The sequence below is a fragment of the Rhinolophus sinicus genome, linkage group LG02, assembly GCF_036562045.2.
Source record: "Rhinolophus sinicus isolate RSC01 linkage group LG02, ASM3656204v1, whole genome shotgun sequence".
Lineage (NCBI taxonomy): Eukaryota > Metazoa > Chordata > Mammalia > Chiroptera > Rhinolophidae > Rhinolophus > Rhinolophus sinicus.
In genome coordinates this window covers 65,155,471-65,168,833 of record NC_133752.1, presented here as the reverse complement: position 1 = coordinate 65,168,833, position 13,363 = coordinate 65,155,471, and the positions used below count along the sequence as shown (strand labels likewise).

The 13,363-nt window shown below is 31.6% G+C and overlaps 1 protein-coding gene across 23 annotated transcripts in view; it reads left to right on the top strand.

The window, feature by feature from the left end:
* The window catches only part of ADGRL3 (adhesion G protein-coupled receptor L3), a 748,795-nt gene that overhangs the window by 173,261 nt on the left and 562,171 nt on the right, over window positions 1–13,363 (top strand). For all 23 annotated transcript variants that reach the window (XM_019743744.2, XM_019743750.2, XM_074324498.1 and 20 more), the window contains one exon: window positions 3,598–3,667. The gene's annotated coding sequence lies outside the window, so the exon portion shown is untranslated. The remainder of the gene's footprint in view (window positions 1–3,597; window positions 3,668–13,363) is intronic.

Below are 13,363 nucleotides of genomic sequence, written 5' to 3'. Positions count from 1 at the left end.
ATTTTTTCCATTTTTGATGTTTTTATATATATATATATATATATATATATATATATATATGTACACACACACACACACACACACACACACATATATATATGCTTGTTTATAACATTTTATCTAAAGTGTGGATGAATTTGATTTAATTTTTAATTAAAGTACTCTGTTTATAACCAAGGTATTTCCATCTAATTGATCAGACATAGAGTGAATTGCAATATCAATTGCTAGTGAATTGCTTTTTATTTCATTTTGAACAGTAATGAAAATATATTTGTTTGGATTCATTTTCATGTAAAACATACCTAATTTTATATCCTCCATTAGTGCTTTCCTCAAAGTAGTCACATTGCTCAAAAAATAATTCTAATAGTTCCTTTTTACTACCCCTTTCAGATCAAGTTTATTAATTAGACATTTACCTTATTACTTTGTACTGATAGAACAGTATCACTCAATGTGATTTCTTCTGCCTGTAGGTTTCTGTTTCTCTTCCTATTTGTCTACTCCCCTTTTCCTTTCCTGTGTTTTTATTCAGACCTGGTCTTCTTCCTCTTAAGAGGCTAATTACCCTTTGTAAGCGTGTTCTTTCGTTTGAGTTGTCTACTAACTCTTAAGTGCTTTAAGTGGATGTAATTGAGTGAAGCACTGAGATTTTGAATAGCCAAACTGTTATTAATACTTGAAAATTCTCTGTTCACCTGTACAAAAAGAAAAAAGTAAAAGGACCTATAAAGATAACTATACAAACAAATTCTAAGACACATGTTATGGTGCATTTTTGTTCTTGATCTCAATTTATGTGAAGCCAATATAAACATTTTTTAATAAATGGTTTTTAACAAGCAGTGTAAATGTTTTATCTACCCAGTAAGCATTTTTCAGGCCCTATTAAGTGCTTACTTCATTAGGGAGCAGTAGTATTTTTTTTTTTTTTTTTTTTTTTTTTTTAAAGATTTTATTGGGGAAGGGGAACAGGACTTTATTGGGGAACAGTGTGCACTTCCAGGCCTTTTTTCCAAGTCAAGTTGTTGTCCTTTCAATCTCAGTTGTGGAGGGTGCTGTTCAGCTTCAAGTTGTTGTTCTTTCAGTCTTAGTTGTGGAGGGCACAGCTCAGCTCCAGGTCCAGTTGCCGTTGCTAGTTGCAGGGGGTGCAGCCCACCATCCCTTGCGGGATTCGTGGAATCAAACTGGCAACCTTGTGTTTGAGAGAATGCGCTCCAACCAACTGAGCCATTTGGGAGCTCAGCGGCAGCTCAGCTCAAGGTGCCTGTTCAATTTTAGTTGCAGGGGGCGCTGCCCACCATCCCTTGCAGGAGTCGAGGAATTGAACTGGCAACCTTGTGGTTGAGAGCCCATGCTCCAACCAACAACTGAGCCATCCGGGAGGCAGCTCAGCTCAAGGTGCCGTGTTCAATCTTAGTTGCAGGGGGCAGGGCCCACCATCCCTTGCGGGACTCAAGGAGTTGAACTGGCAACCTTGTGGTTGAGAGCCCAGTGGCCCATGTGGGAATCGAACCGGCAGCCTTCGGAGTTAGGAGCACGGAGCTCTAACCGCCTGAGCCACAGGGCCGGCCCCGGGAGCAGTAGTATTAATTGAAGAAGTAGTCATAGTTCTTATTCTCATGCAGTGTACATTACATTGTAGGGTTTAGCAAAATAGCAAAATAGACAGACATAGGGGGATCAGGAAAAATATGATTGCTTCTGTCTGCGGTGGAGTGGGTGATATCAGGGAGAACTTGTAGAAATAATAATGTTTGGATTTCAGAATGTATTTCCTAAATGGGAGAAAGAAGTTCTAAAGGATGAGGATATGTGTAGGAGAGCTTGTGCTTTCATTACTCATGATTGTTCATATATATAGAATATTGATAAGAACAGATATGCTTGTTCTTAAAAAATTAGTGAAAAATACCTTACATAAATAACCGATAATTATTAAAAGAATATGCTCGATTTATTGAAAGAATGGTTGTGCATGAAAATTCATGAAGTTGATTAGAAAATTGCTGTCAGTTGCCTGTTTAAGTAGTCAAGCATGGATTCAAATATGGACTTAGATTGCTCTTGTGGTACAAAACCTCACTAATGGGCTGGATATGGGTGGGCACTCGGTAGAAAAATCTCAATGACTCCCCTTGCTTGAATATTTTTAAATCCTCAAGTAAAATATAATGTTTATATTAGTGAAAACATTTCCACCAATTTGTCTGTGTGTGTGTGTGTGTGTGTGTGTGTGTGTGTGTGTGTGTGTGTATATATATATATATATATATATATATATATGCATGCCAGGGGTGCCAAAAATATACACATTTTAAGAGATCTTATCTATGTATTTTTGAAATTGAAATTGAATTGAATTACGGTATCAATATGTAGTATGATGTTCACTCAAAAGATGGTGTTAATCAAATGAATCCTAGCGTCATTCATTGTATTACACTTTTAATATGTTTTTTTCCTTTCTTAAAATGTGTATACATTTTTGACACCTTCCATAATGGTAATCAGTAGTGATTCTGTAAAGGACAAATCAATTCTAATTTTATGGTAAGCACTACCTGGTCATAGCTAATACCTTATCCATTTGAGGACAAAATTCTAATAGATAATGAATTTTATCATTGATTTGGCACATATGATTAATTAGACTCCTCCTAATAGACTACTACTAATAGCATAATAAACATTAAGCATCACAATAATTAACTGCTGCAGCTGATTCTTGTATAAAGTACTTAGACTCACTAGACAGTTCAAAAATTGATATGACCAGCTGCAAAACCATTAGAAAATATTTAAATTAAAAAAAAACCAAACACATAAAAAACAAAACAAACAAACAAAAAACTTTGAAAGACATTATTTTTTTGGTATGTGAAATACTTAGTATTATTAATTTAATAATAAAATAATTAGAAAAACATTATGGCAACTTAAAAAAGGGAAAATAACTGCCTCCTGTCTGTAAATGTGCCATTTAAGTAAACTTTTATATTTTTATTTATTCCTTTCTAATATTTTTAAAATAAAAATTTGTTTAGATTATAATTACATTCTCAGTGTATGTATACATATGTACAAGGAGGATATATGTGTATGTGTGTGTTTGTGTGTGTATGAGTGTATATTATTCAATAGCGAAATGTACTAAGGAGTCCCCATAGATATATATTTTTTTTCTTCACAAGAATTCTTTAATGATAAAAGTGATTAGACGCATCCTTGGATCTTAACTTGAAGTGGCTGTTGCAAGAAATCAGAAAATTTATTGGAAATTTCAGGATGTATTTTAAAACTCAAGTGTTCTTTCAATTAGGAAAATTTAAATCCCTTACATATCCAATTCATTACCTTTTCCCAATGAACATTATAGCAAATTACATCATGGAGGAAAATTTGTCACATGTAAATTAAATTTCTTTTATATTCCATGTTTTTTCTTCTATAACCCTAGTGTAGTGGGGAAAAAATACACTGGCAAACAATAAGAAATACAAATCCTACTCAAATAGTTCTATAACTATAACCATAAAACAAAGTATGCTTTCAGTGTGTAATTAAAGTTTTCTGTTTTGCATTTTTTTACAGAAATGTTTAAATGTTCAGTAAATTGGAGGAAAAAAAACATGGATTTTTAGCAACTGAAGAGCAAATTAAGGTAATTAATAGATTACTATTGTTAATCCATTTGTTAGTAATTTCAAATAATTTAATACTTTTATATTTATGTTAGTATATTCTTTTGTATCATATTTAAAATTCATCATGTTGAATGAGTTACTAAAATGAAATTTTATACATTTTTAGAAATAAAAAATGACATTTCTTGTGAACAAATATGTAAATGATATAGTTAGAAGTATTTGCTGTTATGAGGAAGTACACTCCAGCTCTATTAAAAATAAATGAGCTAATAAAAAAATACTTTTAGTGGCTTTCTACCTCTTCTTAAACATCTAATATTGAATAACTATTCAAAGTTGTTTTTTTTTTTAAATTGGCACATGTATACCAACACAATCTACTCAAGTGATTTTTGTTTAATTTATTCCATTTGTTTTAAATTACATATACGTGATAGTAAATGTGAATATTAGGAAATAAAATATATTCATTTTATAGCACCAAGCTGTTTAATATGAAGCAATTTATTTTCAGAAGTATTGTTTATAGTTATCACAAATTTTTTTATGGAGTAAAACATAAAAGTCCTTAAGGAACATAACCTTAGACCAGTACACATACTCATATATTCATCTTCTTCATCAAATTATTTGAAGGCAAAACAGGCCTTTATAATAATCAGGTAAATTGGAATTTCCTCTCTTTTTGGAGTTACTAAAGTTAATTTCTGTAAAGTGACTTTGTAATGTCTAGAATGTAAGTTATTATAAATATACAGACTAAAATTAGAAATATCCACTATGTTATTTTTCTTTATATTAAAATAATTCAAGTTCATTTTGAATTACTGGTATTATTATGTATTATACATTATTATCAATCTATTTTCAAAGATTTTCGATTTTCCTTTTTACTCAAAGATATTGAGTGAGTTAGACTATAAAAACATTGCACTCAGATTTTTAGGCAATACATTTTCCAATGCATATTCCTTCTTTTAGATATTTTTACCTTCATTTCTTTGTCACAGCTTTCTTTTCTACTTTCATTCACAATGCAATTAATATTATTCCTATTTTCCAGTGTAGGTATGATTCAAACTACTTTATTTGTGTTTATTAGCTTATTTATACATTAACATAAATTTTAGACATTCTGTTACTTGAATATAAAATGGGTTTTGGGGTATTTAGTGAAGTAAATACATTAAATAAACAAAAAGCAGGTTGATTTAATCATTTGAAAAATTAAGCTCAGTTTCAGACTTAGATTGCTCTAGAGAAAATAAATGCTGGTGGGAAATTGAAGCTTTATAGATACTATTGTACATTGTAAAAGCATTGGTGACAAAGTGCTAAGGAAACAGGTGGAAGCAGGTCACTTTAGTTGGAGGATAATGAAACCTTCATGAAGCAGTGAAATTGTTGAGTCAGGGAAGGTGAGGTCATGCGTTGAAGGCCCACAGAAGAGTTTGTTAAAAGGAGCATAAAGGACCAAGGGATGGCTAATGAAGGGTTGCTCTTTCTACTGTGGCCAAAGGATTAGCCACATGTGGTTGGACAATGTTAAGAGATGAGTCTGGAAAAGAGGTTTGGAACAGTCCATGAAATATCAGGTTTGGCATACTAAAGCTTAATTTTCCAGCCTAATGTCTCCAGGGTGCCTAATGATATTTATAGGGTTTTGAAAAGAAAATTTCAGTACCTCTACTGATGCTTATTTTCATTAAGAAAATAAGAAAGAATTGAGACCTTATAATATTTAATATGACTGCTACAGGCCCCCAAATAGGAAGTTTCTGGAGGAATCATAGGGACTCTTTACAGAGTTGAATGATTGGCAGTGTTACCATCCTTGTTTTTTCATTGAGAGATAATTAATATACTATAAATTCACTCTTTTAAAGTGTACATTTCAGTGGTTTTTAGTATATTCACAAAGTTGTGCAGCTATCACCACTGTCTAATTCAGAACGTTTTTTGTCATTCCTAAAAGAAACCTTGTATCCATGAGCAGTTACTCCCTATTCCATGCTCCTGGCACCCACTAATATACTTTCTGTCTGTGTGGATTTACCATATATTGAATCACAAACTTTGTGACTTTTTGTATCTGTATTTTCACTTAACATAACATTTTCAAGTTTCACCTTTGTTGTGTGAATCCCTACTTAATTTCTTTTGATGTATGAATAACATTCCGTTATATGAATATATCACATTTTGTTTATCCATTTATTAGTTGATGGACATTTGGGTTTTTTCATGCATTTTGGCTGTTAGGAATAATGCTGCTATAAATATTCATACGCGAGTTTTTGTGTAGTCGTATGTATTCATTTCTTTTGGACATGTACCTGGGGTGGAATTGCTGGATTATATAGTAACTATGTTTCACTTTTTGAGGAACTTCGAAGCTATTTTACAAAATGGCTGCACTGTTTTACATTCCCACTACAAATGTATGAGTGTTCAAGTTTTACCATATCCTTGCCAAAAGTTATCATCATCTGTGATTTTAAATATAGCCATCTTAATGGATATCAAGTGGTATCTCATGGGATTTTTATAGCAGTGTTTGTTTTTAAGAATATTTAGTGTGCTGACGTTACACATTTTTGGATAAGTGCATTAATGAAATTAGTGTCGATTTTTAACTAAACTAGTCCACATATTGAGACAATTGAGTTTATGAAGTGTTAAATAAAAATTACAAAATCAAGATTATTGATGTGGGCATATAAATCAAATAATTTAAAAAATGATAAAGCTGGAATTTTCCCAAATCCTATTATAGGATATTTTTCAGATTCACTGTATGATATAAATGTTGATAATATACTCCAATTTATTAAGGAGCTACCTATAAACTTAAAATAACCAAGAAAACTGTGAAGTCGGGCTTTGTCTTTCAGATTATAAGTGATTAAACTTCTCCTAGGACATATTTTTGTCTTGAGGTATAAATTAATGACACTACACAGCAACAAGAATAGCAAGACTTTTGATAACATCTGCAACCCAAATGCAAACCTCTCTTGGTTTTCCAGAAATGTTTAAAGTCACGCTCAATTGAGTCATTTACAAATTTATACTAAATTTTATGATAAATCTGTTTAGATGCCTCATTTGAGACTTTTTGCAGGGAAGGAATAAAATCATTGGACAAACCCTAGTTCTTCCTACTGGGATAAACATGGCTGAAACCATGCAAGAACCATTATATGGCAATAAATAAAAATTTATTACCTAGTCAGCTAATAATGTTGGAAGATGACATATGAAGAGCATTACTTTAATCAGAAAAAAACAAGTGTTAGAACAAATTTAGCAGAATGAGAGATTCATTTTACATTTGGACAAAATGTACATATTTCTAATTCGTCATTTTATGATATTTGCTAGATTATTTTTAATCAGGTTTAGTGATGTATAATTTATGTATATTAAACTCTTTTTAATGCACAACTGCATTTTCACAAACACATCGAGTGTGTAAAGGCCACCAAAATCAAGATATAAAACATATCCATCACCCCCAGAATTTCTCTCATGCCCCTTTATCGTCTACGTGTCCCACTGCTGTCAGCCTGAGAACCTCAAATTTTATTTTAATAATAAGATAAAAAACAAAACTAAACAAACAAACAAAAACCTGAGAGGAAACAGAGTAAAGAGGTCAAGTTTTAAGCACATATTCAATATATGACCTTAGAGGAGTCATCTGTTCTGTGCTTCAGCTTCCTCATCTGTAATGTGGGGTTATGACAATTATTTACCACGTAGCATTTGGAATAGAATTTGGGATATATCTAAGCACTGTTTGTTTGTAAAATAAGCAATGATTTTTTGAACCTTTAAGGAAAGTTGTACTGGAGCAATATTTTCCACAGTAAATGACCTCTTTGAATGTATTTAACATAGTGTCAAACTAGTTTTCAAAGTTATAAAGTGCATTCAACATCACTCTCAAAAAAGTTTTAGTTAATGGCTTCATTCTTCCAGTTCCTTAGGCTTAAATCCTTGGAGTAAATGTTGAATTTTCTTTCACACACATTGCACCTCCATTAGCACGTTCTGTCTGGCTATGTCTGAGCACCTTGTTGGATACTCCCTTGGTTCAAATCACAATCCCCTCTTGCCTGGGGAATCACAACAGCCTTTTTTACTTGCTCCATTCTTTTCACTATACAGCACTCAGGGAACTCTTCTATCCTCATCCTTGTCTGCACTCCAGCTGCCCTGGCTACATTGCCATTTGTTGAACACACAAGGCCACTCTACCTTAGCCTACTGTTCCCTCTACCAAACACATTCTTCCTAGTTATCCCCATGGCTTATTTCCTAGGCTTCACATATTCTCTTTGCATGGCAGTCTTCCCTAAACATCCTATTTAAAATTAAAACTGCCTGCTGTCACCATCTGCCTTCTTCTCCTGCTTTATTTTTCTCCAGATCACATATTACCACATTACACACAATTTTGTTTATTGTCTCTTCTCATTAGTTGACATATTCTAAATATTTCCCCTTATTGTAGCCTTTTAATTTCTCTTTTTATGTGTCTTTTATATTGTACCATTGGCCTTGTTCATGGATTGGATTTTAGAAGGACAATTCTGCAGTTATGTGGGTGATTGTGTGAGTAGAGGCAGATGGATTATCTGAGAAATATTTGTAATAACTCAGGTGAGCTATAATGAAGATCTGATTTAAGGGAACAGCATTGGGGATTGAGGGCAGTAGCTCATTTGAGACTATTTAGAAGGTAAAATTGGCAGGTTTTAGTGAATGATTACATTTGAGTAGTGGCAATTAAAGTCTCAGTGGGATTATGAGTCTCAGGTCTGAAACTAGCAACCCGATGGCTGGTAGTACCATTTACTGAGCTTTTAGGGAGCATGGATATATATATATATATATATATATAAATTTTATTAGTATCAGGTGCACAAGACAAAGCAAAACTTAGACGTTTATCATTTATATCCCTCACACTGTGTGAACCCCCCTCTTTATATGTTCTTTATATGTTTTTTAAAAATAGAAATAATAACTTTTTACAGCAATAATCTTGTTTTTTAGAGAAATAACATCCAGGACTAGATGTTCATTTTTATATGTAGATAGGAGTTGTCACTACAAATATAACACTTTAAACGGAAGGTATCTAACTTTTTTACCCAATGTTTATAGAAATTAAAAAAATAATAATAACAATAAAAAAAGTCTTGGTTTGCTATGAAATCACATTTTCTAATTAATTTGAAAAATACACTCAGAAAGTTTAGGATGTAAAAGCTGGCCATGGGCAAAGTAAAAGTGCATTAATTATTCAGACAGTTATCCCTGCTTATTCTGTTCTTGGAGATACAGTGGCTGTCAGAATCTGTCAGCTGTATAGTTACTGCCCTTCAGAATTTCCATGCATAAATTGTGACCTCTTGAAAGATTTGCATGAAGATAAGTCTAGCATTCGAATGATCATTGCCACTCAGTTGAGCAAAGGAAAAGTTATGCCACTGCTTAAACGACAGAATTGGTCATGAACAGAAAATTGAGTACATACAAAACAATAATACTTTCTTTACCAATACAAAAATAAAACCTATTTTAGTAGAGTTTTACCATAAGTAAAAAATTTATAACCAGTTACTGAATGTCCTTAGATCAATATTTTTGGTGTATACAGCTTTAATCACTAAATACTTCTGTTAAAAATTTTGTTTTAAAATCACTAAATTTGTTTGTCTTTTCCTTTGTTGCTTTCAGTTTTATATCCCACATATGAGTGAAGTCAGATGCTTCTTGACTTTTTCTATCTGACTTATTTCACTTAGCATAATAATCTCAAGATTTAACCATGTTGTGTTTCATCTTTTCTTTTGGCTGAGTAGTATTCCATTGTATACATGTACCATATCTGCTTTATCCAGTCATCCATTGAAAGACCCTTTGGTTGTTTCTGTGTCTTGGCCACAATGAATAATGCTGTAGTGAACATCGGGGTACATATATCTTTATGGTTGAATGTTTTCAGATATTTTCTGGGTTAGATACCCTGAACTGGGATAGCTGGGTCATATGGTAATTCTATTCTTAATTTTTTGAGGAACCTCCATACTGTTTTCCATAGTGGCTGTGCCAATTTACATTCCCACCAACGGTGTATGAACATTACTTTTTCTCCACAGCCTCTCCAGCACTTATTATTATTTATCTTCTTCATGACAACCACTCTTAACAGGTGTGAGGTGATATCTCTTTTTGGTTTTCATTTGCATTTTTTTAATACTAGCTAGTGAAGTTGAGCATTTTTTTCATATATCTGTTGGCAGTTTGTATGTCTTCTTGGCAGAAGTATCTGTAAGGAGTTAGGGGTGATGGTAGAAGAAGGAAAAGTGTTTCAAATATATGGTGATGAAAAAACTGACTTCGGTGGTGAACACAATGCAATATGTAGATGTTGTATTATAGAAATGTATATTTCAAACCTATATAATTTTACTAACCAATGTCACCCCAAAAAATTAAATAAAAAAATTTAAAAATGACTAAATTTTATAATTTAACATTTAACAACAGCTGCTTATTATTACATTTTATATTATAAAATTAATGTATATTTATTGTAGAAAATTTTAAAAATATTGCAAAGAGATAATATTAAAATTATCCATAACCCACATCCAGAAGAAACTGTGGGATTAATGTTTTATTGTAAATTCTTAGTTACCTTTTATATAAACAGATATACGTAAACATGTTTATAGACTAATAATATTTGCAAGTATCTTTTACTAGTGTCATATTACATTTTACTCATAAATACTATTGAGATAGACATATATTTATGTAAATCTTTTGGTACATAAATATTTCCTTGAATAACTCTTTAATGGTAGAATTATTGGTTCCAAGTGTATGACTCTTTTTACAGTTTTTGATACATATTGTTAAAATTTCATTTCAGGTTTTACATCGTAAGCTGTCACCTTACCTGTATCTATTCCTTTAATCATTTTTAAATGTTGGGTTTCAAATGTCTGTTAAAAGCTTGCCATTTAGGAAACGTTTTATTAAAAATAAGGCAGACAAATCATTTTCAATTAAAAAAATCCATTTTTCTTTGATCATTGTTAAAAAATTTCAATTTCCTTGTGTAGTAGCATGTTCCTTATCACTTATGTCAGCATTCAACTGAAATCTTAAAACATTCGTATTTCAGAACAGTGATGAATACCTAAAATGAAAGCCAAAGATAATAACAGAATTTAAAAACTTTGGGCATTCAAAATAATTACACATAAATTGTGTGTAAGATGGGCTGTCAGAGCAAACAAAGTTCATTCCTCATGTCCTGTCTTTTTTTGTACTATATCTTTATCTATTTTAAACACATGTCTTTTACTGCTTTGACCACCATAATATTGGGATCAATGAGAGCTCCTTGGATTATTTCATATTGAAATTACATGAGCATGTTCTTTTTTTTTTTTTTTTTTTTTCAATTTACTGGAGTGATATTGGTTAATAAAATTATATAGGTTTCAAGTGTTCAATTCTGTAATACATCCTCTTTATATTACACTGTGTTCACCCCCAAGTGAAATCTACATCTGTTATCATATATTTGATCCCCTTTACCTTTTTGTACCTCCTGCCCAACCCCCTTTCCCTCTGGTAACCGCTATGCTGTTTTCTGTGTTTATGAGTTTTTGTTTGTCTGTTCATTTGTTGCTTTCAGTTTTATATCCCACATATGAATGAAGTCATATGGTTCTCGACTTTTTTCCTTCTGACTTATTTTGCTTCGCATGATATTGTCAAAATTCACAAATGGCAGTATTTCAAATTTTCCCATAGACAAGTAATATTCCATTGTATAAATGTGCTCTTTTAGTTTTTCATCTTGAAAATACCTGAACAGTTCTTTAACTCAGTACTTTCAAGATAAAACAAAAGACTAGTTGAGAATAAATACTATGAATGGATGTACAGTTATTACTGATATGGTATGTAACCTTGAATTTTCATGATATGTAGAAAGTATCCTACTACAATCAAAACTTTAAGATGATTGTTATGTCTACTTTCTGTTATTTGTTATTTTTATGGGTAAATCCTGAACCAGCAGTGGCCCAGACCAAATTGTGTGTGCCGATCCTTGTTCTTAACCAGATCTTTTTTATCTTTAATTCTGTTGCTTCTAATCCTTGCATTAGAAAATTATTATGGTTTACAAAAGATTGTTCATTTCCACCTGAATCAGGGATGGATATTCAATAGAAAGAGATCTCCTCTATGCTATAAATATAGATTGTGATTTTATGGAACAGTTAAAAGCTAAAAAGAGTTCATTATTGGTTATTGGTTTTTGTGTTTCGTTTGTTTTTAGGAAAGGGATTTGTTCATGATTTTTTTAATTGAGTGTCTACATATAAATTTTTTTGAGTACATTTGTTTAAAATTGCCCATTGTGAATGGCTGAGGAATTTTAACATTCGTATATACCCAAACAACTATAACTGTTATCTGTTCATGTATCTGTCTATCTACCTGGCTGTTCATTTGTACTTAACAGTTTTTTGTTTTGTTTTCCATGTACAATTCTGATATGTAAGACTTGTATAGAATTGTGTTTTCCTCACATGTAGTGCACAGATTAGTTTTATCACCTAAAAATTTCCTCAGGGTATCCCTTTGTAATTATTCTCTGCCTATGTCCGTAATCCCTAGCAACCACTTATCTGTTCTTCATTCCTATATTTTTATCTTTTTGAGACTATTCTATAAATGAATCATATAGTATGTAGCCTTTTGATACTGACTTCTTTCAATCATCATAATGCCTTTGAGATTCAAAATAATTTTAAAAATATTGCCTTGTTTTGAGTAGATGGGTTATTCATTCCCTCTTTTTGCTGGGCAGAATTCTGTTTTGTGGATGCCTCACATTTTCTTTATCCATCCACTTGTTGAAGAACATCTGAGTTGTTTCCATAAACATAAACATTTATAAGCTCTGTGTGTGTACATAAGTTTTTATTTCTCTAGGGTAAATAAATACCCAAGAGTTGGATTGCTGGGTCATATGTTCAATATATATATATATATATATATAATTTTTTATTATTTCTGTGTTTTATTTCTCTTAACTGGATTTTGTTCCGTTTTCTATTTTATTTATGTTTTGAAGTGTCATTGGTATTATTTAAATTAGTGTTGAGCAAAACTTTAATTTTCTTTAAGTGCTGAATCAAATTATTACTTTTTTAACACTGGCCTGACTATGGTAAGACCTGCTTTTATTGGTCTCTGAATTTATATAGTAAAAATTACATCATCCAAGTGGAAAAAGCTGCTTTTATGATTTTTTTCTTTCTTGATATTTTTCACTTTTTTTAAAGAAACGTGTCTTGATTTCTTTAGTGAATGATCCTAAAACTACCAACTACAGGAACTATAGCTTAACTGTTTCTGCACTAGATGTAATAGTCAGCTGTTTTATTCTCAGTAAATTTCACATGCATTTTACATAGAATATCCTCATTGTGAACATATTTTACATGTTCTAACAAATGTGGTTATCTAGCATGTAAGACCTAGCAGATTAAGTTCGCCAAATTATAAAAAAATACAAGTACTTAAAACTAAATACGAATCTGACTTTGTATATTAAGGGACCAAATAACCATTAAAAGTCATCAAAAAAATTCCATAAATATGGA